Source organism: Pogonomyrmex barbatus, unplaced genomic scaffold (genome assembly GCF_055798465.1).
Source record: "Pogonomyrmex barbatus isolate J1 unplaced genomic scaffold, ASM5579846v1 scaffold1, whole genome shotgun sequence".
Taxonomy (NCBI): Eukaryota; Metazoa; Arthropoda; class Insecta; order Hymenoptera; family Formicidae; genus Pogonomyrmex; species Pogonomyrmex barbatus.
The window spans coordinates 22,559,974-22,584,811 of NW_028297098.1; the positions used below are offsets into that span (position 1 = coordinate 22,559,974).

The 24,838-nt window shown below is 31.1% G+C and overlaps 2 protein-coding genes and 1 long non-coding RNA gene across 6 annotated transcripts in view; 2 read left to right on the forward strand and 1 right to left on the reverse strand.

Annotated features, from left to right (window-relative positions):
- The window catches only part of LOC105431954 (uncharacterized), a 94,346-nt gene that overhangs the window by 23,296 nt on the left and 46,212 nt on the right, over nucleotides 1-24,838 (reverse strand). The gene's annotated exons all lie outside the window — the stretch shown is intronic.
- Nucleotides 7,970-11,815, forward strand: LOC148938252 (uncharacterized). Its single transcript, XR_016139983.1, has 2 exons — nucleotides 7,970-9,092; nucleotides 9,903-11,815. It is a non-coding gene; the product is annotated as an uncharacterized LOC148938252 (long non-coding RNA).
- LOC105431953 (uncharacterized) overlaps nucleotides 18,243-24,838 on the forward strand; it is a 40,268-nt gene continuing 33,672 nt past the window's right edge. The window contains exons 1-2 of one of the 3 annotated variants that reach the window (XM_089077461.1): nucleotides 18,243-18,404; nucleotides 18,806-19,281. The gene's annotated coding sequence lies outside the window, so the exon portion shown is untranslated. The remainder of the gene's footprint in view (nucleotides 18,405-18,805; nucleotides 19,282-24,838) is intronic. The other 2 variants (XM_089077467.1, XM_011646489.2) reach the window with 2 other exon arrangements.

Genomic DNA, 24,838 nt, shown 5'->3' on the forward strand with positions numbered 1-24,838 from the left:
CAAAAAGCTTTAATGTTTTTAAAATTTTATTTCCTCTTCTCGTCGATATATCATTTTTTAATCTTATTTATTTATTTTCATTTGTTTTTCAACTTCCATAAAATATTGAAAGTAATTGAAAAGAGCTTTCGATCACGCTAGAAAATCTACGCGCACCAAACTAAATGCGATAACTCTGGACGTTCCCGCATGATAAACATTCAGAGTACACCTCACTAACTTATTACAACTCGTGGCGGCTTATTCCAGGCAAACTCTTCCGCAAGCTTAAAAACATCATTTGAAAATTCCGTTGAAAAAATTCCGAATCGGGATTTCGCGTCTTGATGGGGGATAAGAATATTTCGGATCAAGACTCGCTTCGTTTAACAAAACTTTACGAGACTGTTCGTTTGATCTCGCGCCGTCGGATGAAATTGCGATGCAAAACGATCGCTCGAGGGGATCGGCGGCGATGGGTCCGATAGCGACCAGTCGGTCGTTAAGAAAGTTCCGCGGGAGTCACGGATTTATCGGACAAATTCCGAGTGGCTACGTGTCGGGACGTGGAACTCTGCACGGGAAGTAGATAAACGAGAGACGTCTGATACATCGCCTCGCCCGATACTTCTCCTCGGTCGGTCCTCGCAGCCGCGTCTCATTGGCCTCAGGGGCCCCGAGGCGACGAAATTATTCGAGGTGCTCTAATGCTTGCAAGTGTGTTTCGCGACGCTCGAAGGAAATTTATAACACAGTGTGTAACTTCGGCAAATTTAAATTTCGCAGCTATGAATATGAATAATGATCTCTGCATTGTTTTCCGGTGATAGAAATGCGAGAATTAATGCGAGATAGCTTCTTCCATATTGTAGCATCGAAAATTAAAACCAGCGAGATGATACTGAGTTCCTGTTTATATACATAAGTAACCGTAGGTGCGTGTATATTTAATTAAAAAAAAATCTCTCTTTTAACAATATTATAATCACGCCAAGTTGAAAACAAAAGATCAATATTGTCAGCCGATGATGTATTCATATTGGAATGTGACTACGTAATTGATATAACAACAGAAACAAATGATGAAGCATTATTAATCTGGCATTATTAATCTATGTTCTGCGATGAGAGACGGCACTGTATCTTATGTCGGGGTAGATATCGAAGAGCGTCTTTTCTATCGAATAATTCCACGCCGACTCAACAAAATATCCAGCACACTGATTTTTCTTCGAATAATATCACAATGGAAAACCAGGTTATCCAGACGGTCCGATTTTCTTTACGTAGTAGTTATGACCTAAGTAATAGCTGTAGATATGGTAGATATAGACAAATAGAATGAGATACAGGCAAGATTACTCTTTTCATAAAGTATATTAATAATTCTGTAAACATCTTCCAGAGACGTATCTTTGTCTCGTAAAAGAAAAATCTTTGCACATTTGGAAATTTATATTGCATCTTGTTTATATAAAATATGTTATAAAAAATTATTTTAACAGTCAACGAGATTAAAACGGACAATATATAAAGATTCATGAATATCAAATACCTTGTTTTTCTTGTAGGACGATTTGAAGAAGTGGATTTGGAAAAGAACAAATTTGTAAGCAATGATAAATGGGAAACGATTATTAGTATTCAATATCTGTGAAAAAGTGATTTTTTTACAAGTATCGACAGGATTATTTCTATCGCATAAGATGTAATAGTATGCGTATAACACTGTCAACAACCTCCCCGAAGCAAATTTCTATCCGCTCAACATGAAAGTTTCTCGTGAATTTATAATTTCTTCTCACTGGAGATCCCGGTTTCAATCCTGCTAACACGACGCTGCAAATTTGTCGGAATTTTTATCAGCAATGTCAAAAAAACGAACCATGTAAACCTTTTTTTTTATACAAAGCAATTTAAAGAAATTTTATAACAATTTCAAGTGATAAATTATTAAATATAACAATATTAAGAGTTACATCAAATAATTATAATTAAATAAATTTTTTAGAGATAGCTTATTATTATTTGATTGAACTTTTTCTATACTTTAGAATATCTTTAATCTAATTAAAAAAAGATTACTAAAGTAATATTTATAAGCAATATTAATAATCTTTATTATCATTTAACTCAAATATTTTTTATATTTTAAAATATTTTTAATCAAGACAAAAAACTACTAACGTAATATACTAAAGTAATATCTAAGAGCAACATTTATAAATTATAATCAAAAGATGCTTTCAAGATATTTGAAATCTTCATCTTATTAAGTCGGTATTGTTATTGACCGAATTACTTTGCGGAAATGCGAAATTTCCTCATAACTTTCACGAAAAACGAGAATGCTTAAAACCAAAGAATTAAACTCGATTAAAAATTGATTGTTGCTTTTTCAAGAAATGTTGGAGGTATCGTACAAAGTCGGAGAAAATATTGGCACAAAAATGCGAAAGCGAAATCGACGTCTTTAGGAAGGCCCCACTACTAAACACGATCACAATTACAACTATTCGCACGAATATGCGCGGCATCCTATTTTAGACCATTAAATTGCCTGTGTGCATAAAGCAATCGAATTTATTGCCGACAGACACAATGCTAAGTGAGGCTTCGATCGTGCTCACGATAAACCAAGAGGAATTCTGCATGCGGCTATCGCGTGTGTGAATAATTATCCGATTCTTTACGCACCGAATCGCGTGCACTTTCGATGCATTAAAGCGTTTGACGTCATCTTCTCACGAACGCTTCATGAGTCCAAACGCATCATCTCAATGTATGTATGCGAATAGATTACAATAATATTTTTTCTACGTCATTAAATCAACATCAGTTAAAAAAGAATTAAAATATATAGATGTTCAATAAAAATCTAACAAAAAAATATTACTTTTCACAATTTTTAAATCTTGACATTCAATATCTTAACAAAGAGATATTATGTTAAAATTTTGATAAAATCGCATTTTTGAGACTAAGCACACACAAAAAATAATGTTTTACGCCTCATTATCGGTTTTGAAGCTTAACTGTGCAACATTTACAAAGAAAAAGCTACTGTTACGACAAAAAAATCTTATTAATGAAGTATTTCCATACATTTATTTTCACTTTTCACTTTTTACCATGGATATTCAATACTATTCATCGAAAGGAATAACAATTGCGCGATCTAAATACACGCCTTCGGATGACTGCATCGATGACTCTTACGGACGAATAGACGATCATGCACATTGCGAAATTATTTTGAATTGTAAAAATGTTTTGCGAGATTACGTAATTACGCACGAACAATAAAACATTCCACACCGGGCTCCACCCATATCTACTACTATATAAGGAATATTACACATATACAAACTGCGCGAGGATTATTGCTAATTATAAATAGTGATTACCTCGACAAGTTTTAGATTTTTTTTCCAGAATAACTTTATTGCGCTCTTCGCGTATGTTTTCATCATTCGTGACGTAATTTTAATCGCAAGTATAGCCTTCTTCATGCTTTATTGCTGAATCCTTTTAATTACCAATTATTCGGAAAATACTTCACTTATATATGTAATGTGTACATTCATTTTAAACAATCTGCATTCTGATGACAGATAATAATCATTAATAAAATAAACGAGAGATAACCATTGTCTCTCAATCAAATTTTTTTTATAATCCTTTTCTATCAAAATTCCAAGACTCCTACGATGTCTCGCAATCTTCTTTCGTTTATTCGTCAAAAAATTTTAATAACCCGTTGAAATTTTACTATTTTAAATTCATTTCACAACCACGAAGGCCGGACATTTAAACAGCTACCGCTATCGAACGCTCGTCGATTTTCACAGCGTGAACATGCCGAGGCGCACATGCACAAAGTTGGCAATAATGAGGCGTGAAAACGACCCAATATCCCTCGCGGTATCGCGGGATGGTGTGTATCGAGTATCCCTTTAATGGCAATCCCGACAAGAGGCAGAAGAATCGACACCGTCCAATATCCATGATTTACGATTCTCGCGAGCTCTCGTCGGTCACAAATTCACGGTGTGAATAAAATACGGCGGCTGGAGAGAGGTGGACGTGGAAGAAAAGCAAGAAGAGCGAGATAAAAAGGCGATGCTCGCGTAAAAAAGAGGTGGCGGACCGGTGGTCTCTCGAGATAACGGGTTGCTCAAACATTTGCATCGGCGCTGACGATGAATCACGGCGTGCCGCGAAACGCAATTCGTCCCGCGTGCGTTATATCACGACGGAAAGGATTACGAAGAGTAAACGAATAGAGAGAGAGAGAGAGAGAGAGAGAGAGAGAGAGAGAGAGAGAGAGAGAGAGAGAGAGAGAGAGAGAGAGAGAGGGGGGGGAGGGCGCTCTTCTGTCCTGTCTATTAAGAACACAAAGGACTATTCTCATTGCCCTCGCGAATCTTGTCGCGCAATTAAAGTCAGCTTTATTGTAATTAGAATTGGAACGAACAACGGATTTCCGCGTCCCACCGACTTCCTCTGCATCCTGTCGCTGACACGAGTCCTCCAATCGACCGGTCCCTTGAGGAGGGAAATAGTAGAAAAGCGGAAGGGAAAGCATAGAAACAAGAAGAATAAAAGAGCTGTGATAATTCGATTATCAACCTGATTCACGGGGTGAGAATTATTTTAAAAACGACGCCTGATTCCTGCGATTGCACGCGACTTTGGACAATCTTGTCTCTCTCGTTTTACACGTGCAAAACATTCTTGTTTTACAAGTTGTTCCACGTACGCGATTTTATCTTTAAACGTCTTAAGTGCATATGAAGAGTTATCTTAACTGCCGATCGATTCTGCGACACACCGTTCGCATTCCCTACTATCGCTCAACATTTCGTTACATAATTACGATCGTCATATTGAATTATTGCGTGAAGGATACACAAAGTTCCTTTGCGATTTCCATGTGTTTTTATGTCGAATCATTATAATTAAAAACCTGTTTCGTTGGCGTTTGCCGTTCTCTTAGTTATTACAGCTTACAGTTCTCGGCAATTCTTTGCTCGAGGTCTTATTCTTATACGAATTTGAAGAGACATTTATTAAAAAGAGATCGATTTAGATCTAGGTGTTCCACTTTCATATATATTTGCAATACAATCATGCAACTACGCAAGCTGCATAATGAAGAAAAGGAGAGAGAAGAGAGGATACGTTTTTTTTCCATGTTTATCGTCGCTTTGAGCCACTTTATGAGAACACACGCCTCTGGCAACCGTAAAAATTATAGTAATTTATCAGGCACAAGGACATTCACGTTTACCAAAGGGTAGAGAAAATAACTTCTTTGCCAAACCGGACATGGTAATTACGATGCTAGAACACAGTTTTGTTAAAAACCGCTGTTTTAATTAAAATTCGTTTTCACGTAAACGAACAAAATGAAATAAGTTACACGCGCCGGCGAGACATATAAAAATGTTAATACGTAAACAAAATCATTTCGACAGATATTATACTTTAAAATAGAGGCAAACGGGAGTATTTTATTCGTTCATGCGGAACAATGGGGCGTTTCGCGAAGAGAGCCATAGTTTACATCGGTGAGTGTGGTAAACGTGTCCGATGGAATGTGTAAGGGCGGCATACAATACGATAGAATTTATCGTCTAATTATAACCGCAGAATATTTCACCAGACCTAGAGAGTCGCGCAAGGCTCGTCTTGCAAGCATATCGTGGCAATATCGTGGCAATTTTATCGTGGCTTATATCGTGACAATTTTGGTTAACACTGGACTCACCACATGTAACATGCGTACCGTAAATTCTGTAAGCATAATTATAATATATATGCGTGTGTGTGCATACGGAGAAAACATAAATGCCTTGCAAATTTGTCCGATTTGATTAACCATTTGTGCGTAATGTAAATATTAAGGGGATATATTGCGATGAAAAGTCTCTATTAAATTATTTTATATTATATATCTATTTTTTAAAATAATTTATTCTTTTTTATTATACATTAACAGTATATATTTTATTATATCAGTTTTTATGTGTGTAATGTTACGTTAAAAATTTGTCATGTGCACTGCAATAGTGTTAAAATAATGTTATTTATTTACATGTGTTATACTTATTATAAAAAATAAAATTTATTATAAAATAATAAAATCGGAAGAGAAGAAAAATTTTAATAAGTTGTATTATATCCAATGATATAATCACAGACTAATATTTGATGCAACGTAAAAAGAATGATATTGATATTCATGATCATTAGTCACATAGTGATGTATCAGTTATAATAGATTTTATCAGGCAGTAAATTCCATCTTAATTCAACAAAAAAAATCTAAGAGGAAGAAAATGAAAGATCAGTATTATCTGATTCTTGAAAATCATGATTTGCGTTTTATTTAATTTCAAGGAAACAACATGATTAGCAGAAGTCCGAATTATTTCTCCCCTATAATAAATTGTATAATAAAAAATATATCGTAATCATTAACTGTATAATAAAAAAATTTATAAAGTACAAAATACAAAATACAAAATACAAAATAAAAAACAAAATAAATACAAAATACAAATATAAAATAAATGTTAAAAAGAAATTAATATAATTGCAATTTAAATACAATTAATATTACTTTTCTTTAAAGTCATACAAATTTTTACTATTAAATAATATTATTTTCATGACTTCATAAGATAAAAATAAAATTGAGATCTAATGTAATTGACTTAAATTTTGATATTGTTTAAAAATATACTATAATACACTATAACATAATAATTATGCGTATTCGCGAAATGTACTTCTTTTCAATTTTCTCGTAAAAGAATGATCTGGTGATCTTATATACTCAGAAGAATGACGTCATGAAAAAAACCCTTATGAAAGTAAACGTGATCAATCTGTTTATTTCCATAATACAACAGCCGGGTCTTGTAAATTATTATCGCAACAGTTTCCAGGGAAATTTATTCAAATGGCGTTATGTCGACAAGACAAAAATACAACGCGGATCATAAATTTATTATTGCATTTATTATTTTATGTCATTCAATAAATTTCACTAAACCTTTTAAGAGTAAATTAATTAATACAATGCATAAAGAATAAATTAAAATTTATATATGTTTTCGAATTAATTATATCTATAATTTGTAATTATTGTATAATTTAGTTGATATTTGGTTGAAATAAATATTTATGGAATGAATTGTATGGAATGAATTATGTAATGACATAATTGTTAATCTTAATCATAATAATACTTAATCATAATAATAAATAAGAGCAGCATAATTATATATATATATATATATATATATATATATATATAATTATATATATAACAATTTATATACATATATAATATATGTATATATCATTAACAATTCAAACCAAATTAATATATATATAAAATTGATACAAAGTAATTGTTACAGTAATTCACTTTTATATGTATATAAATGCATCATGTATAAATTATTATATATGAAATGCATATTATTTCTTTATTACTGAATTTATAATGTGAACTTTAATAAGAATGAATGTCTTCGTAATCATAATCATCTTAACATATAGCAATACTTTAATTCTCAACGATTAAGAATGAACTTAATTAAGAAGCATGGTTTAATTAAGTGAAATCCATTATTAGGTTTACTCCGCTTAAAGTTCGCGTTTTCTGGAGCTAAGTTCATCATGCCTTTGAGGCTAGAAATCTTCGTGATATATATTCACTTGGTCGGCACGCAGACGCATGCGCGTTCGTGATCGAAAAAAAAGCACAGGGTTTAATTAAATTCCGTGGATTGCTTTCGTGCCGTAGTGTTTCGGGTCGGTGCATTTTGCGACTGCAACGAGAATCCTCGCAGCAAATACAAGTACCTGCTCCAGAACTGTGCGTTGTTACGTTGTTAATAGCAAAGACAATCGATCCTATGTATTTAATAAAAGTTACGCTCGTATATAGCATATTTGTTAATTATTTTGCTTTGAAGAAGCTTTGACGCCCAGAGTTAAGATATGATTTTATTATCATCAATCTACAATTTATAATCGAACTTATGTTTTTCATATTTATTATCTCTGCTTTCCTTTTCGCGTGTATGCGACCATTATCTAAATAGATGAAATCAATTCAAGCGGAACATGCGAAGCGCGCATGACAATCCGCGGTGATCGATTATCCTAAATCATCCGATCTATGGCGCCCGTCGACTTACCACGCGGAATTATGCTTATTGGCCACCTTTCAAGGGCGGCGTTGTTTCGCAATTGACGAAACGTATATGTAGGCTATCGATTGGCCGAAAATCACATGATTCGTTGTGTTAATCACCGATAGAACGAAATCGATCGGATAATTCTGCAAGTTCCTCGCAAAGCTCTCGTTATTAAGATTCTCAGTCAGTCGACCATGATCTCTGCTCATAGAAAGTAAACCATGCTCTTGTCGTCATATAAATGCTCTTGTCGTTCTCTATCGCTCTTGTCGTATTCTTTAGTGAAGCTCGTGTCGTAATTTAAACTTGTGAGTCTTACTCGTCTCGTGATAACGTTAGTTCTTGTTGCGAGAGAGACTTCTCAGCGAAGCATTCTGAATTGTGGCGAACTCTTGGTTTCACAGCCGCGTTCAAATCCTGAATCCTACTCGATTTAAAGTAACGTGTGACATTCTCTATCGTCATACAGTGATTCAAGTATCTTCAAACTCGATAATATTTATATGTGTGCGTTCTCAAAGAGCGAATTCTCAGTGACAAGTGCGCGTATCTCAGATTGACGAAGCAGCACGTATTCATTTGTTAAGTTCAATCAATGTGCAAGAGCTTGCGAACATTCTCTCACCATGTGATCACGCAATTCGTGCGAACCGCGTAAACAAGTGCGTGCAAGCTGACTGGCGGACAGTTACTCTATTTTCTCAAAGTGTACGCAACCATCGGACTCTACATTCTGTAAACGTTGACTATCGTTAACATCTCATTGTAAACGTTGACTCATTAAACTACTGCAATCTGTCTCTAAGAATTCCAGTAACTCTATCACCCATCGGATTCTCAGTCGAGGGTCGTTCCAGAGAACAGTGTCTCAACTTCGCACAATTTTAATAACCGGTAAGACAATTTACATTACATAAAGAAAATAAATAGTTTGTATATATCTCAAATATTATAATATATAGCCACATAATCACTAAAGATATAGTCCTTATTTTTATATGAAGAAACACGGTACAATAAATTATTATAAACATATTGTAATTCAACATGTTAAAAAATATTGAAAAATTCAAAGTACATAACTTACCAATACATTTTCAAATTGCATAATTATTTGTCCTTAAGTTTAATTCTTTTCTGTTTAATTGATATGAGCATGATTCATGAATTTCATGTTAAATAGTTCTTATATTTTATTTAACATAATGACAAATTAAAAAAAATGAATAAAATAAAACCAAATCCTTATTCTTTAAAAATTAATTTATATTTTATTGCTTGTTTATTTTATTTCTAATTAATCTTGCTTTATAAAAAAAATTAAAATACTCTAAAATAACAAATATGTATATCAATTATAATATATTATATGTATATCAATTATAAATTGGATGTAATTGAAGATTTTGTAATCTACAGGAAGAAAACACATAATAAAAAGTTTTGCAACTTTTAAAATCACAGTCATAATTAAACCCAAAATGTAGATACATAGTAAGTTTGTTGATCATTAAAATAAAAGGAATATTTGCAATAAAATTGTCTTATCAATAGAATATTTTATTATATATATATATATTAGCAATGTTTTCATTTTAATATATTTTGAGAAGTCATTAGATATTTCCTTATTTATAACGTTAATAATTCAAAGTGCGATCGGCTATTAGAAGTCCTTTTAATTTTGCGATTCTTTTTTTTCAGTTTATGTATCAAAGTGGATATTAAAATTAGGATCAAATACAGACTACAGTACAACGTACAATGTTTAGGAGAATAAAAATATCGTAACAGTTTTTCTTTGTGTGAAATATTCTTATACATCTTAGATCTAATTACTTCTATTATAATAGTAGTCAATATTCTAATATTTCTTTTTCATTCTTTCCTTAGATAAGTTCATTTTTTTTTCTAATACTAATTTATATTTCCCTCATTATTTAGTTCATGTAATTAATTTGTAATTAGATGAATAAATCATAAAAATAAAATTAGAAAGAAATACAATGCTAACGATACTAGAATTTAATTCTATAATTTGATTATTATTTAATAAAATTGTTATTAATGAAATAACATTATATTTTCTATATTTTAACATTATATTTTCTTATTTATTTTCAATTGTATACTATCTAATATCTTATGTATATTTATGCGCGCGTGCGCATACAAATATATAATAAAAAATACATGTAATTTGTAATAATAAATATATATATATTTATTTATAATTACGTTTAAATTATAATTTTATATTATACTTTATAATTATAAATATATATTTATTGTTATTGTATAAATATGTAATTGTTCATGTATTTAAAGTAAACCTTACATTATTATAATTTCGAATATATTATATTTCGACATTTGTATTACTTATCTATTGTGAGTAACGTTTAGTTTTATTATCAAAGACAATGAAATAATGGAAATAAAACGTCTTAAGTTTAGTCAATATTAAATTATATTTAATAAATTATTGTATAAATCTTTTTTAAATAAGTGACCAGCTTTAAAACGTCAATAATGCAATTTTGTTATAATTATAACTACATAAATTTAAGATTTAAAATTCACTTATAATGAAGTATGTATTCAACATATTGAAAATAAATAGAGAGAATAAAAATTTCAGATTGTGTTTGTAATATAAATCAAGTATATGTTTTCTTCAAATTAAGAATACGTATTCATAATTAAAAGCGATTAATGAATAACAAAATTCTTATATCAAAAACGACTTTAGTTGATGAGAAAATAAAAAATGGTATTTTAATATTGTGTTAGTATAAAAGTGTAATACAATAAATGTATTTTTTAATGTTGCATTATAATACGACCATAATTATGTTATTGCGTAAACCTGTCTCAATTATCTTTGTAACGAGTTATACGAAATAAATGTAAATATGTATGTATACATATCTTTACATTTATAGATGTATGTATGTATGAGTATATATGATCTGCTAATCATTTCTTTTTGAGCGCTATTTAAAATCTAATTTTATTAAATCTATATTTTACATATTTATTATCCCTTTTTTTCTTTTCACGTACATTCCACCATTGTCAAGTAAATAAAACCTGTTAACAAATTGCGATCCACTAGATTTAACTAAGCAGAAGAATCAATAATTTTGAGTTTCGACTCTGCCAATCTGTGAAATGTTTATTAATATTAGTCAATTACAAATAAGAACTATGTTTTTGACAGATCAGAATCCATCACTCATATATTGTCTATCTTATAGAAAACAAGGACACTATGAACATTAAATGAACACTAATGAACACTAAATTTGATAAGATAAATATGTTCGATATCAATAATTATTTAATTGTTGAGTCCAGAATAAATAATAATTTATTCTGGATTATTTATAATAATTTATTTTACATTCATTATTATACATATTATGTATTCTTTTAATGTTCTTTCCGCTTTTTGTTAGTATTTAATATTATTTTTTTACAATTGCTATAAAACTGTCTAAATTGCATTTAAAACTGTCTAAATTTAATAATTGCTGTACAAATCTTAAATTATATTCATTATATTAATTTTGATGATTATAATATGTTGTTTCTTAATAAATTTTAATACAATAGTTTCCCGTTTTTGTATATTATAACATTATGTAATTATTATCTGTTTCCTAATCCTATTATTTCCCGTTTTGATTTTTTTTGTTTACGATAAATAATTTGATCAATCGTATATCTTAATAATCTTCTTTAGAATTTCCCTTTTATCTCATGTAAAAAATAAATTATTGGATAAAAATTCGTCTATTTTTTTATTTAATGATAAAATATAATTATTTATTTCATCGTGATATTGATTGCATTTGTGTACATCAAAATAAAACAAATTTGTTTTAGTTAAGTTTCTTAAAAAGAAAGTATATAATGCTTTGTAGAAAGATAAAAAATATTTTTGATCATTGCCCTTACAATAACTGCATAAGAAAATAGGTTCATGTATGCCAAATATAATATGTAATCGTAATATGAAGATATATAGCTTTAATTTAACAAAGAAAAGTGGCTCAGTATAATAAATTATTATAAACATATTATGTATTAATATCAAGAAATATCAAAAGATTAAAATCAAAAGAGTAAAATTTACATAATTATTCGCCTTTAGGATTAATTTTCTTTTGGTTAATTACGTAAACAGTTCAATATACATTTATTGAACAGTTTTATTCAACTATCTTATTTTATTCAACTTATCAAAATAAAAACATTAATAAAGTAGAATTACATTTTTATTGTTTAAAAATTAATAACTAATCACTTGTAATTATTTTATTATTTGATTATTTTATTCATATAAAATTTATATCAAAATTTGAAACATTTTAAAATAAATAATATGTAATAATATAATCATACATAATATATGTCATAAATTGGATATAATTAAAATTTTTGTAATGAAAAGGAAGAAAACACATAATAAAAAATCTTACAAACCATATTAAACTTACGCTCATGCTTAAAGTTAGTTAAATCATTTGATATGTAATAATTATTGATATATAATAATTTATTGATTATTAAAGTAAAAAAAATATTTGCAACAAATTTTATTGTTTTATCAATTATTCATGTTGTATTAGCAAATATTTTTATTTTAACGTAGACGTAACGTATTGGAAAAAGTTCCCATTACACGTTTTCTTGTTTATAATATCAAAAATCCAAAATCTAATAAGTCTACTATTATTTTTTCAGATGTTATAACAAAATCCATATTACAATTAAGGAATAATTCAAATACACATTGGAATACAAAGTATGACACTGAGAAAATTGAACATATAACAAAATTTTATTTGTTTAAAATACATTTTCTATTCTTTTTTTATTTAATTATTTTTATTCTGATAATGTATTGCATTGTAAGGACTTTTTGTCTGTAAGTTCATATTTCTCTAATGCCGAATTATATCTTTATATTTTTATTATTATTGAATTATGTTTAATTTGTAATTATGTAGGATGAATCATAAAAAGAAAATGGAAATACAATAATAATAATACCAGAATTTTATTATATACAATACAATACAATTGTTATTTATTAAAATGTTTCCTAATATAACAACATTAGATATTGTTTCATTTATCGATTGTAAAGCTATTAATATTCCAACAGTGCTGCGCCAGTAGTGGTATATATCGTATCGTCAGTATTCAATACTCAAAACTGATATTGGCCCAATATCTTGCCGGTATTTCCTTTCTCCTTGGATTTTTAATAAAATTTCTAAATAATATAGTATCTTTTAATTATAGTTTAAAGTCGTCTTTATCTATATACTAATATATATCTATATATTATCTATATACTAATATAAATCTAATTTTTAATACAAAACAGTAATCAAAACATATTTAAACGCAATCGTAATTGATTATAAAATTATTGACGAATTGTCTTTTGTTAAGATAAGCATTTACGTTTTGTAGACACATCATTTTGTATTGCTTAGTGCGCAGTGCATGTCAATCGAGTTCGTCTCTATCATTCCAAGCTCTTTTGCCACCCATGTTTGCATGGCGTACCCTTGTACCTAATCTCTGCAATTGCAAACCGAGGTCGGGATTACACGATGTAAATTTATGAATAATCAATGGCTATCGAGTTTAGCTAGTCCGTTCGAACGCTGCTCTATCAAGATCAAAGCCACATACAGAATGCCACAAGCATCGCTATTCTGTGAGATTGTTTAAGGTGACTCTATCAATTAAGATATAAATAGTTTTAAAAAAAGGAAACAGACTGGCATAATAATCATTAACATATTATCATTTAACAAAATTATATATTTTGTAAAAAAGAGTTGATTAGAGTTTTAGAGGTAAAAATTGTGGATCTGGATTTTTAACAATATCGGTTAATTTTAAAATGTAATAAGTTTTATTAAAAAAAGCACATTTGCGAATTGATAAAAAAATTTATTAATTTTTAAGTCAATATTGCGGAACACAAATATATCGCAAAGTGCAAATTTAGTTTTAATTCTCTAATATCTAATCTTTTATTGATTCACACTTATTTCACGTTTGATATTCAATATCATTATCCGCAACATCCATTATCGACAGCAAATATCATGAATTAATAATAATTTTGAAATTAAATATTAAATATAGATTAAAATGTATACGGACAAATTTAGGTTTCCGCAGAATTTAACATAGCATTGTGTTCTGGACTTTTAAACCAAATTCTGTAATACATGCGTAATCGAACCGCCATTTTCGAAACAGTCCTCCAAAACATGAAATTTAATATTATTAATTTTACGTATATAAATCTGTTGACTTGGTACATCTGGTACATATGCTATATAAGAAAATTAAAAGATAAATTGACTGGCCGAATTTGAAAACCAAATTGATTTACGATCAGATGCTTATCGCATTAATACGCAAGAAGAGGATCGGCGAAAATCTGGTGCGGTTGCAATTCGCATTCTCGATTGGAAATAAAAAGGCGGACGTGTACACGTCCGTCGCAGCTCTCTCGCGTATCGACAAGCCAGATGCAGCGGCGACCGCAACAATATCGAACTCGTTATTTTCACTGGTGAAGATTAATTCGACCACGGCCGATCCGCACCCGCGGAATTGCGGAATTAATTCGAAGTTCGACGAGATAACGAGATTATTTAGAGTGAGAGGAAGGAGAGTATCGCGTTTTTTCCCAGTGAGTGATGAATTCGTAGATGGAAGAGATCGTGAATCATGCGTGAAGATTACGAACTTCCAACGAACTTCGATTCCGTCGATTCTTAACATATAGAATTCTCAATTCAAACAAATTATCAATGTAAATAATTTAAAAAAAAATGGTGTATTGTTATTAAATTGTTACCAAATAAATAAAATTTATGATTTTGACTTACAAAGGTTTATAGAATCAATCAGATTGATTCTAGATAAAAATTTAAAACAATTGTAATATGTAAAAAAATCATATCGATAATAATATTGGAAAGTCAATAACATTGTAAAATGTGACAGAAACATTTTTTATAAATTTGATATGATATCTGTAATCTCGCAAATTTTTTTGATCACTAGATAATAAATAGTCAATTTATGTTAACATCACGCTGTTCGCTAATGTTAAAACAATCCGTTAATTATTTCAAACAAATGGTGAACAAATGGTTTAATTAATTAATTTGCGCAAACCGACCACTCGCGCATTTCATTTTCATCAACGAACTTGGCGCGATCGTTAACGCACGCACACATGCGACCGCGCACAGATGCATTCGCACGTGCAAATTTAACGTGTCGACGTGCTCGCGTTACGTTAACGTTTCGCCTCCACATCTGAGACGACGTTAGCGCGCATGAATTCAGTCGGTGGTATCTGGATGCATTATCGCGTCATTGTTCGCGCTGAAACGCGCCAGGCCGTATATATACGCACCTACCGAAACGCTATCTTTTCATGCTCCGAAACTGTCTCGTCGTCGCGAAACAGAGAACCACAGTAAACCTCGGCTGGGAGAGACGGAAGAACGATAACGAATACGGCGGGCTTCCTCGTGGCGGCGAAGGAGACGTCAGAAAAGCGGAGTGAAAAAAGTTGCCCGACTTTATAATTACTGGCAATTACGTGCTGGAGTAAAAGCTGTGGCAAAAGATGTGTATAAAAGATCAGAGGAATAAAAGATTTGTATTACAAATATAATATAAACATAAACGAAGAATATAAGATTCACATAGACAAGACTAAAAAACAAGATCATAGAAAAAGGAAAAAGTCATGTAAACATAATATGCAAGTTAACAATAAATTTTTTAAATTTTTTCAAGATAATAAACGGTACAATCTATGAAATATAATTTTATAGTTATAATTAAAAATATTTTTGAAATAAATGTAATATACGCAGTTTGCCCACTGCTGATAATCGATGCAGAGCAATTCGCAGCAGACATTCGGCAGACTATTATCGGTTATCACAAGGTTTTCCCACGCAAAATGACGCACGAGAGGAAGTTGTGAGGCAGCAACGAATTTCTTCAGTCCGGGGCGAAGATAAGCATTTTCAAGCGCACAAACGAACATTCAATATGTTTAATTCTGCCAGCGGATGATAAAAATTAGATTGTCATCTACGGAAAGTTAACTGTATCCTCACTGCACATTTAGAATGAAATATACAATAGTCTAGCTCCAGGTTATATTTGCTTGAGAAGAAACCCGTTTAAAGTAAATGTTGAATAGTAGCTGAATGAGGACTAGACTGTATTTGTATGGAGCGAATTAACTATGACTGTAGTCCAACAGAATTAAATTCATTAACTACAGAGAGAGAAATGTGACAAAGCGACGAAATTAATAATCGTTTGTGTTAAATTTAGTAATAAAAAATTAAAACACTGGAAGTGTCATAAAACTAATTAAAATTAAATTGCAAAATTTGTAATTACATGTATATCCCATGTATTCTCGATTCTTTTGAAAAGCTAATTTTCTCTTTTGTGTTTCTATTTATAATAAATAAATTATTACAGTAAGTAAAACGTTAAAATCATAAACATAATCAAAATATCCAAAAACATATTAATTTTTATATACAAACTTTTATACACATTTTGAAAATTTATTTATTTTGATAAAAATTTTATCATAAAATTAGGCCATTGAGCGCATTACTCTATAACGCGTTAACGAGATTGTAGAAAGAAGAAGAAGTTAAAATAAACCATCTTGTTTGAAACTTTTGTCATCATTTTTTTTCACGCTTGAGATAAGAAGCTCCCAAGTTCATGGGAAAAATCTCTTGCTAGCCCTTGGCGTGCAAAGATAATCCAAACAACGCACATTAACTTCATTCTAAGAGGATTTATTCTTTCTAGGAATTTTCCGCTCATAAGTATATGAATACGGAAACTCTTGTTGTCCTACGCAAATAAGATTAATTCCAACAATAGATAATTAAATTTTAGATTTAAAATTAATTAATTTTACAGCAATTAAGAAAGAGTATTAATATAAAAAATATACAATAAGAGAGACATCAATTTAGGATAGAAGAAAGATGTCGATAAAAAAATTATTACAATAGGATTTTCAATAATATTAAATATTTTCTTTAATTATTTGTTATTATTTTATAAATGTATAAATAAAAAAGAAATGTTTAGAAATGTCACATATTATATATCTTTTCCTTCATCAACGTTTCATTATACGGGTTTCTTTATTGTCAATTCCCGCGATGTTGATTAACTTTAATCTCAGCGTACCATATCTTTCTATTCGTGTCATGATACAATCATTCAGAGAGAGAACGAATTCAGTTAACTTCAATTAGGGTTAACCAGCGTCAGAGGCATCGATTCCTGAAATAAAAGCCCATAATTCTAGTAGCGCGTCAATCATTTTGACATGTACTCGTTTGTTCAGCCTGAATTATACGAGTCAAAATTCCTGACATTTCAACAGCTATTCTTCAAGTAATGCAATAGATACACTTTTATATATTTTTATTTAATATTCGGAATGACCTAATCTTTATTCAATATATATTAAAAATATAAAAATTAGAATTTATACATTAATAATATATGTTAATATATAAATATTATATATAAATATTATAGTAAAAATGTTAATAAAGATAAATTCAGAGCAAATTTAAAGTTAATATTATAAAAAGGGATATTATCCTATTTTTTTATGTTATAAGTTTTGCCATAAATTTATTCATAATTTATTCACATTTACTCATCGTGAGTAAAACATCCGCGATTTCATTCATAGCTTCATCATCAAAAAAATCATTTCGAAATTTATATATATATATTTCTCAGACCATAAAAAAAGTCTACGTGAACTAAAATAATGATAGGCTGCAAAATTATGTCAATTCCGATTTTAGACTTTAGGCTTTAGACTTTACACGCATATACGATGTGACGGTGGGTGGTAACGGCTCGCAATGGAGGGAGAAACGGCCACTTGGCAGGGGAATAATAACGACAGCCAGACTGACACACACGCGGCGTGCAAAGAACCGTCGGAGACGAGAGACGCGAGGCTTTATAAATCGCGAGGATGCACATCGAAGCAGTGACACCTCGGCCGACGACAGTGAAAAACGCGCGGCCGCGATCGACCAGGAGTGGCGAACGCATTTTTCATACTTGAGTATCGTGAGTATTGTATAATCGGCGAGAGACGCGCGCGATTAAAGACGCGGCACAAAAGTTTTCCGCTGATGATCAACGATCGTTCATCTTGTATTTTTCTCGCGGAAGGATGGTGAAAGATTCTTTCCTTCTCCGAGGATGGGATTGAAAGCTCGACTCGAGGGGGCGATCGCGATTAATTTATTGCACTTCCTTTAAAGGTTCTTCTTCTCGTTTTATCGATTTCGATGTTTTGACAAAACCAAAGTAATCGAAATAACGAATCTCCCGAGGGTTTCACAAGTATCAACGGTATCGACACTTCAGCCGGAACCAACACTTCGCCCGCCATATTGCCGCTCTTTAACCGTGTGATCGATCGTTCACATCGGGTCTATTCAATCGGTTAACTTCTCCGGAAACAGATCGACCGGAACTCACCACCCCGAGGAAGATTGCGAGATTCTTCGGCGTGACTGGTCGACGCGCTTCCAGTTGCAGTAGCATCGATCGTTGCAAATTGGATTGCCGTTAAGACTGGGCGGTGGGGACCACCTTGAAGTCGACTAGATTCGTGTTCAGTGCCACTGGTATCAGTTCGAAATTTTCAGAGAGAGAGAAAGAGAGAGAGAGAGAGAGAGAGAGAGAGAGAGAGAGAGAGAGAGAGAGAGAGAGAGAGAGAGAGAGAGAGAGAGAGAGAGAGAGAGAGAGAGAGAGAGTTTGGAACATTGTGGCTTAATTTGCCACGGAAGAAGCCGTCTAGCACCTGGGATGTGCCGTAAACGAGAGTGACTGAGAGAAAGAAAGAAGAGTACACGAACTGCACATTACGTGTTCACGAATGAGACTTGTTAGCAGCGAGCTTGTAGGAAGAGACAGTTAACGGCATCTTGACAAACAGGTAAGTACGTCAGAATTCTCTGACATGATGATACGCGTGCTATTGAGCTTCGTAAACTAGGCCTACAATTGATTAGGGAAAAATATAAAATGTTCTCTCGAAATAATTATAACAACAAGGTTCTTATGTGCAAATCTTCTTTTTACTATCAAATGTATGATTTTTTTGTATACTTTATATCTTTCTATTATTTTCTTTAATTTAATATTGTGAACTTGATATACGATAACAATAACACATTTGGTCATCAGGGTTAAATTTTTACTTTGGAAAAATTTAATAATCTCTACGATCACGCAAAAGTCCCACATAATCGCATATAATTAAACGTGGCCGTATTGATAGTCGCTCAGGAATTTATAGGGAGCACTTTAATTACGTTATCGTAAATGGAGATCAATTGAAAATACTATGAGCATTATGCAAATTTAATGATTGTTAATTAACAGGTACTATGAAATTTCGGTATGTAGTCACGCATCATAGCCGCGCAGACATAATTATCAATATTTAATCGCGTTGGGACAGCCAGTTAAAAAATTATTTCAAAGAAACGTTTACACGATTTCCATTGCACAAGCGAGACCTCGACATGAATTAAAAATGAACTGATACTTGTTTTCTTCAGGGTTATCCGACGCACATGATAAAACATGATAAAAAGTGCTGTGAAAGGAACTAAAGGAATACCTAACCGCCAGTATTATAAATTATTTTTCTACTTAATCTTCTATTTAATATAGAATCATATTATTCGATATCACAGGATCTGAAAACATAATCATTTGTTTTAAATACATTTATTATATATTATTTATTATTTATGATATTTTGTATAGATAGTTAATTTTATAAAAATTTTACATGTTTTCTCGTATGGAGCATAATTTTTTCATTGCAAATTTATTGGACCATATGATTCGTTTGGAAAAATTGTACACAAAAATTGTAATAAACTTTTTTCTCTTGTTATTATATACTTTTACTATTATATATATATTTTTTTTACTATTTTCATGAACTTTTTCAATACATATGATATAAAAAAAAATGTGATTAATCCAATCCATACTATTCAATCTATACTATGTAGCAACCATAAATATTAAAAAAGATTAAATTAAAATGCAACCTAGCGTTAAAATTAAATGAAATTACATTAAATCACAATATATATTAAAATTATATAAAGTTATATAAAAATTACATTGTATATTCCATATTTTATATTTAATATTTAATAAAAAAGTTGTAATTTTGTAATTATAAGTAAATATCTGTGAAAAAAACCTATATTGGATAGATTAATGAATTTAAAAAAGAGAAGTTTTCAGTTGTATGCCAGGTGTAGCGGTTAGCTAATTTAATAGCCGGCAATTACTCGTTATCTTACTCGTGGTATAAACTAACTTCCGCCTCGATTGATCTCGCCGGCGTTTTATTTGCAATACGTAATTATCGTGAATTATCGCTAATCAACAACGGCAAGATAGAAAAGGATTCACGCCGGAGTATTGCTCTTTATCGTTTCAATCCGCGAAAAAATAATCTGTTTATTGAAATATTATCGGCACGTCGTAATTACGCCCGTCTCCAACTTTCTCGTCTTATTTTGTTTTTTCTCATGTCGTTTTCGCATGAGTGGAATTTTCTAATTACGAATGTATAATTATGATAGAGTGACGCATTGGCGAAGTACTGTTACACACTGTGATGTTTAGCGATGTCATGTCACATGCATGTGACTAGAAGTGACTGCTTATGCCTTTTTTTCAAGAAACGTCACAATTTTGCTTTCCACAAAATTACCTCTTTCTATCCTTTACAGAAATTACTTTGCGTAATAAATTCAAAAGAAAAATAATATTAAAAGAGATATGCTAAAAGCTAAATATATTTAACATTTTAATCAAGGTTTAATTATAATATCTATTATAGTATTAATGATAATATTAATTTTATATTCTGGAATGTTTAACGGTAAACTTCGCATTTCGTAAAAAAGAAAAAAATAGCTGATTAAGAACGAACAGATAATCTTTCTCATGTATAAATAGATCGTAGATCAGTAGATATCCCTGTTATTATAGGAACCAGGCCTAAGGCCGGAATTGAGAGACATTTATTTTTCACAAGTGAAAAAATATACACGACGATGAATACAGTAGTGATCTCATGGATGCTTGACACGCACGTTTCCATGCCAGTGATCGATGCTATTAAGTCACAACGACGTTCCTGACTATCATTGAGAGCATATGCCGTTATGTCAGCAATGTGGAGCCCTGCTGACAAGGTCGCGCGATTTAATCATAGACTTATGAAACGATTCCTTCGAGGTTGCGTCAACGGAATCATGTCAAAGTATCGTCTTGTGTAAATAATGTTACAGATCTTAATTGTCAATCATTTGCAATAGATGCATCGATGAAAAGGATCCCTGTTGATTTACCAAAGAATGTTAATGAAATCCATTTTGTTATAAAATAAAGTAAATATACATAATTGAAAGTAAATAATTAAAGTCCGAAAATTAAAATTACAAAATTAATTATTGCGATAATCAGAATAGACTCTATTAAAGAATTCATCGTGTTTCCGCAATGTCCGTAGTAATTTCTCTCGCGTATACATTATTACAGATGAAGCTTCCAGATACAATTACTTGAAGCGATACAGTTAATAAATAATTGTTACAATCTTAAACAATAAATTTATAGTTTTAATAGGAAGAACTACTTAAGAATATTCAATACTAAAAATTTACGCTATCAAATAAATTCAATATTTTTAGTTTCACATATACGATTCGTTAATTTAATCGTAAATAATATACCTTAAGCTATAATGCACCAGTTTATTTCCAAGTTCGCGCACGAAAATTAAAAAAAAAAAATTTTTTTTCCAAAAAATTTTTTCTAAAGATAAATTTCTAAATATATAAAAAAATGTTCTTTCTTTATACATTCTTTATTCTTCTCGAACATAGAGACACACGTGTTTAATGTCGTGAAAAAGACTTAAAAGAAACATCTCTCTTTTTTCATCTTTCTCGAAATCACGTCGGCTTGTGATAAATGCTGCTCGACCTCACCGCGTTACTATGTTGCCTTCGAGCGAGTCTCGAGAGATGGATTCGAGAGGTACGCACGCATTCATTGGAACACGCGAGCGAGCGCGCGCATGCAGATTAATGGTGAATCGCGTGGCTTATCGACAGCCCGGCGTGTCCGTTCGATCGGACGAAATTTTCTCAACGAGCCGATGGCGCGATGCGCTCTACGAAATCGACAATAAATCTCCAAGCGGAGGATACCACCAGCGGAATGTCCCTCTTTCTCTCTTTCTCTCTCTATATACTCTCTCTATCTATAGGACGAGCGACTATCAAGCTGTCGCGGATCGTGTGACAAAAAAACCTTCTCTCACCTCGCGCCTTGGTCCTATCCTCCTCCTTCTCCTCTTCCTCCTCTTCCGGGGATGTACGCTTATCGATCAGAGAGTGCACCGTATAGCTAGGTAACGCGGTTACGTCACGTATATAAATGCTAAATATCTGTGCTGTATTCGAGAAACATCGCCCTTTCTATTCAAAGACGTTACGTGCTCGCAAATCGCTTAGACGATGATAGTAAGAAAATTTTGTTTGTATTATTGATCGGACGATTAAAATGTCTCTTTGGCGTTTCAGTACTTTAACATTCATTGAATTATGTAAATAGTGTTAGTAACGTAAGGATCGCATAAAAAATGTTTCATTTTACGAATTTTTGTCTCAATAAATTTAAATCTCGAACAGAATGTGCGCATGTTTTTCAATAGTATTTGTATTGAATTCGTAATAGATGTATGAATTCTCTAACCTTTTTATATACTCCCAATTCGCACGACATTCAATATGTACATCTTTCAGGCAAAAAATTGTCAAAGAAATGTTATGAAATAAAACATTACATCAACATGATATTATAAAAATATCTAATTCGTGTTGCATCAAAAAAAAAAAAAAAAAAAAACAAGAAACATAAAACAGCACTTGAAAGAAAGCAAATTTTGACTGATTACAAAATGTGACATTTTTTTCTCTAATTTTGCTTTTATAGGTAAAATAAAATAAATTTATTTAACACACAAAATTTAATCACACAAAATATTGATTTTTATATTTTATATAAACACAGACAGCATATATGTTTATCATGTTTATGAAGAAATGAAGGAAAGAATAAAATTTAAATATAAAAGCATGATGAAAAAAGGTGTGACAATATTCGTGTAATAGAATTCACGTGCGCCAAGTGCAATTTGAAGTTAAAGCGCAAACGAAGCAAGACGCATGTCCACACATGTGCATACTGCTGAGCAATGATATTCGAAATTTTCAATTTCCTCGATTACATAAGCAGATCCTATTCATGTTATTTACTATAATATACTGTCGATACGTGAGTGTAAAACCTCCAAGAGATAGATATCACGCAAATGGAAAATCGTAAATCTAACGTACGCCTCAATAGTAAACTGTTACACTTTAACAGATAAGGAAAATTACTTTACTTTGTTATCATCGAAATATAATAGAAATACATATAAAGTCTCTTAAAGCAGTTTTTTTTTATATCGTAATACATTTTTGTTATATGTAAACTTTTGCGGTTTAATCGTAAATGTTAAGTGTAAAACATTTACATTTCATTTTTTTACTTCATTACGATTTAAACTATTATTCGCTTTCAAAATTTTACATCTTTTCATTTTCATACGCCTTTACGAAAAAAGTATTAATATAGACGATATCTAATATTCTTTTGTAATAACGAGAAACGTATCACATAACGCGCGATCAATAGTACATGTTACATGCGTTGCGCGTGTTATATGTTACGTACAACTAAACGCGAATTATCATTTACGAGAATTACGAGATAAATGTGTTGTATGCATAAACTGCATTTTCCCTCTTAGTCGAGACTGTATTTTCATCGATGCTATAAATCATACTCTTCCCTAAATTTACATTCGAGCTTTTGTACGAATATGGATTTTCGGTAAACATCCAGCAATTATAATGACGATCAACGGCGAATTGCTTTTTCGTTGTTATTATATAATTCAAACACATTTTATGTATAATTCGCACAAATTTTCAAGGTGCAAATGCATTTTCTGAAAATACATTGAAATTCATCAAGTCTCGTAATACAAAAGAGATATCATTTTGTCGTTTGCCATTTACGGGACGTTCTATGCTTCAGGCATCACAGATGGACAGTTCGTGTGCGAAATATGTTTGACCAAATGTATCTGCAAGTCACACAACGCTCATAAATCTTTCAACGTTACGGGAGACAATGTATAGTGCATATTCCTCTTAGGTGACATTAGTAACAAGCATACATTTTACAATTACACGTTTATTTAATAATGTTTTATATTACGTGCTATAATGTATTTTACGAGGAGATTTATTCCCGAGTGTTCTGGGATTTGCATGAATTATTACAAAAATTATATAGCGCACAATAGATGCTCATAACAAGAGATGCTCTGGAACGTA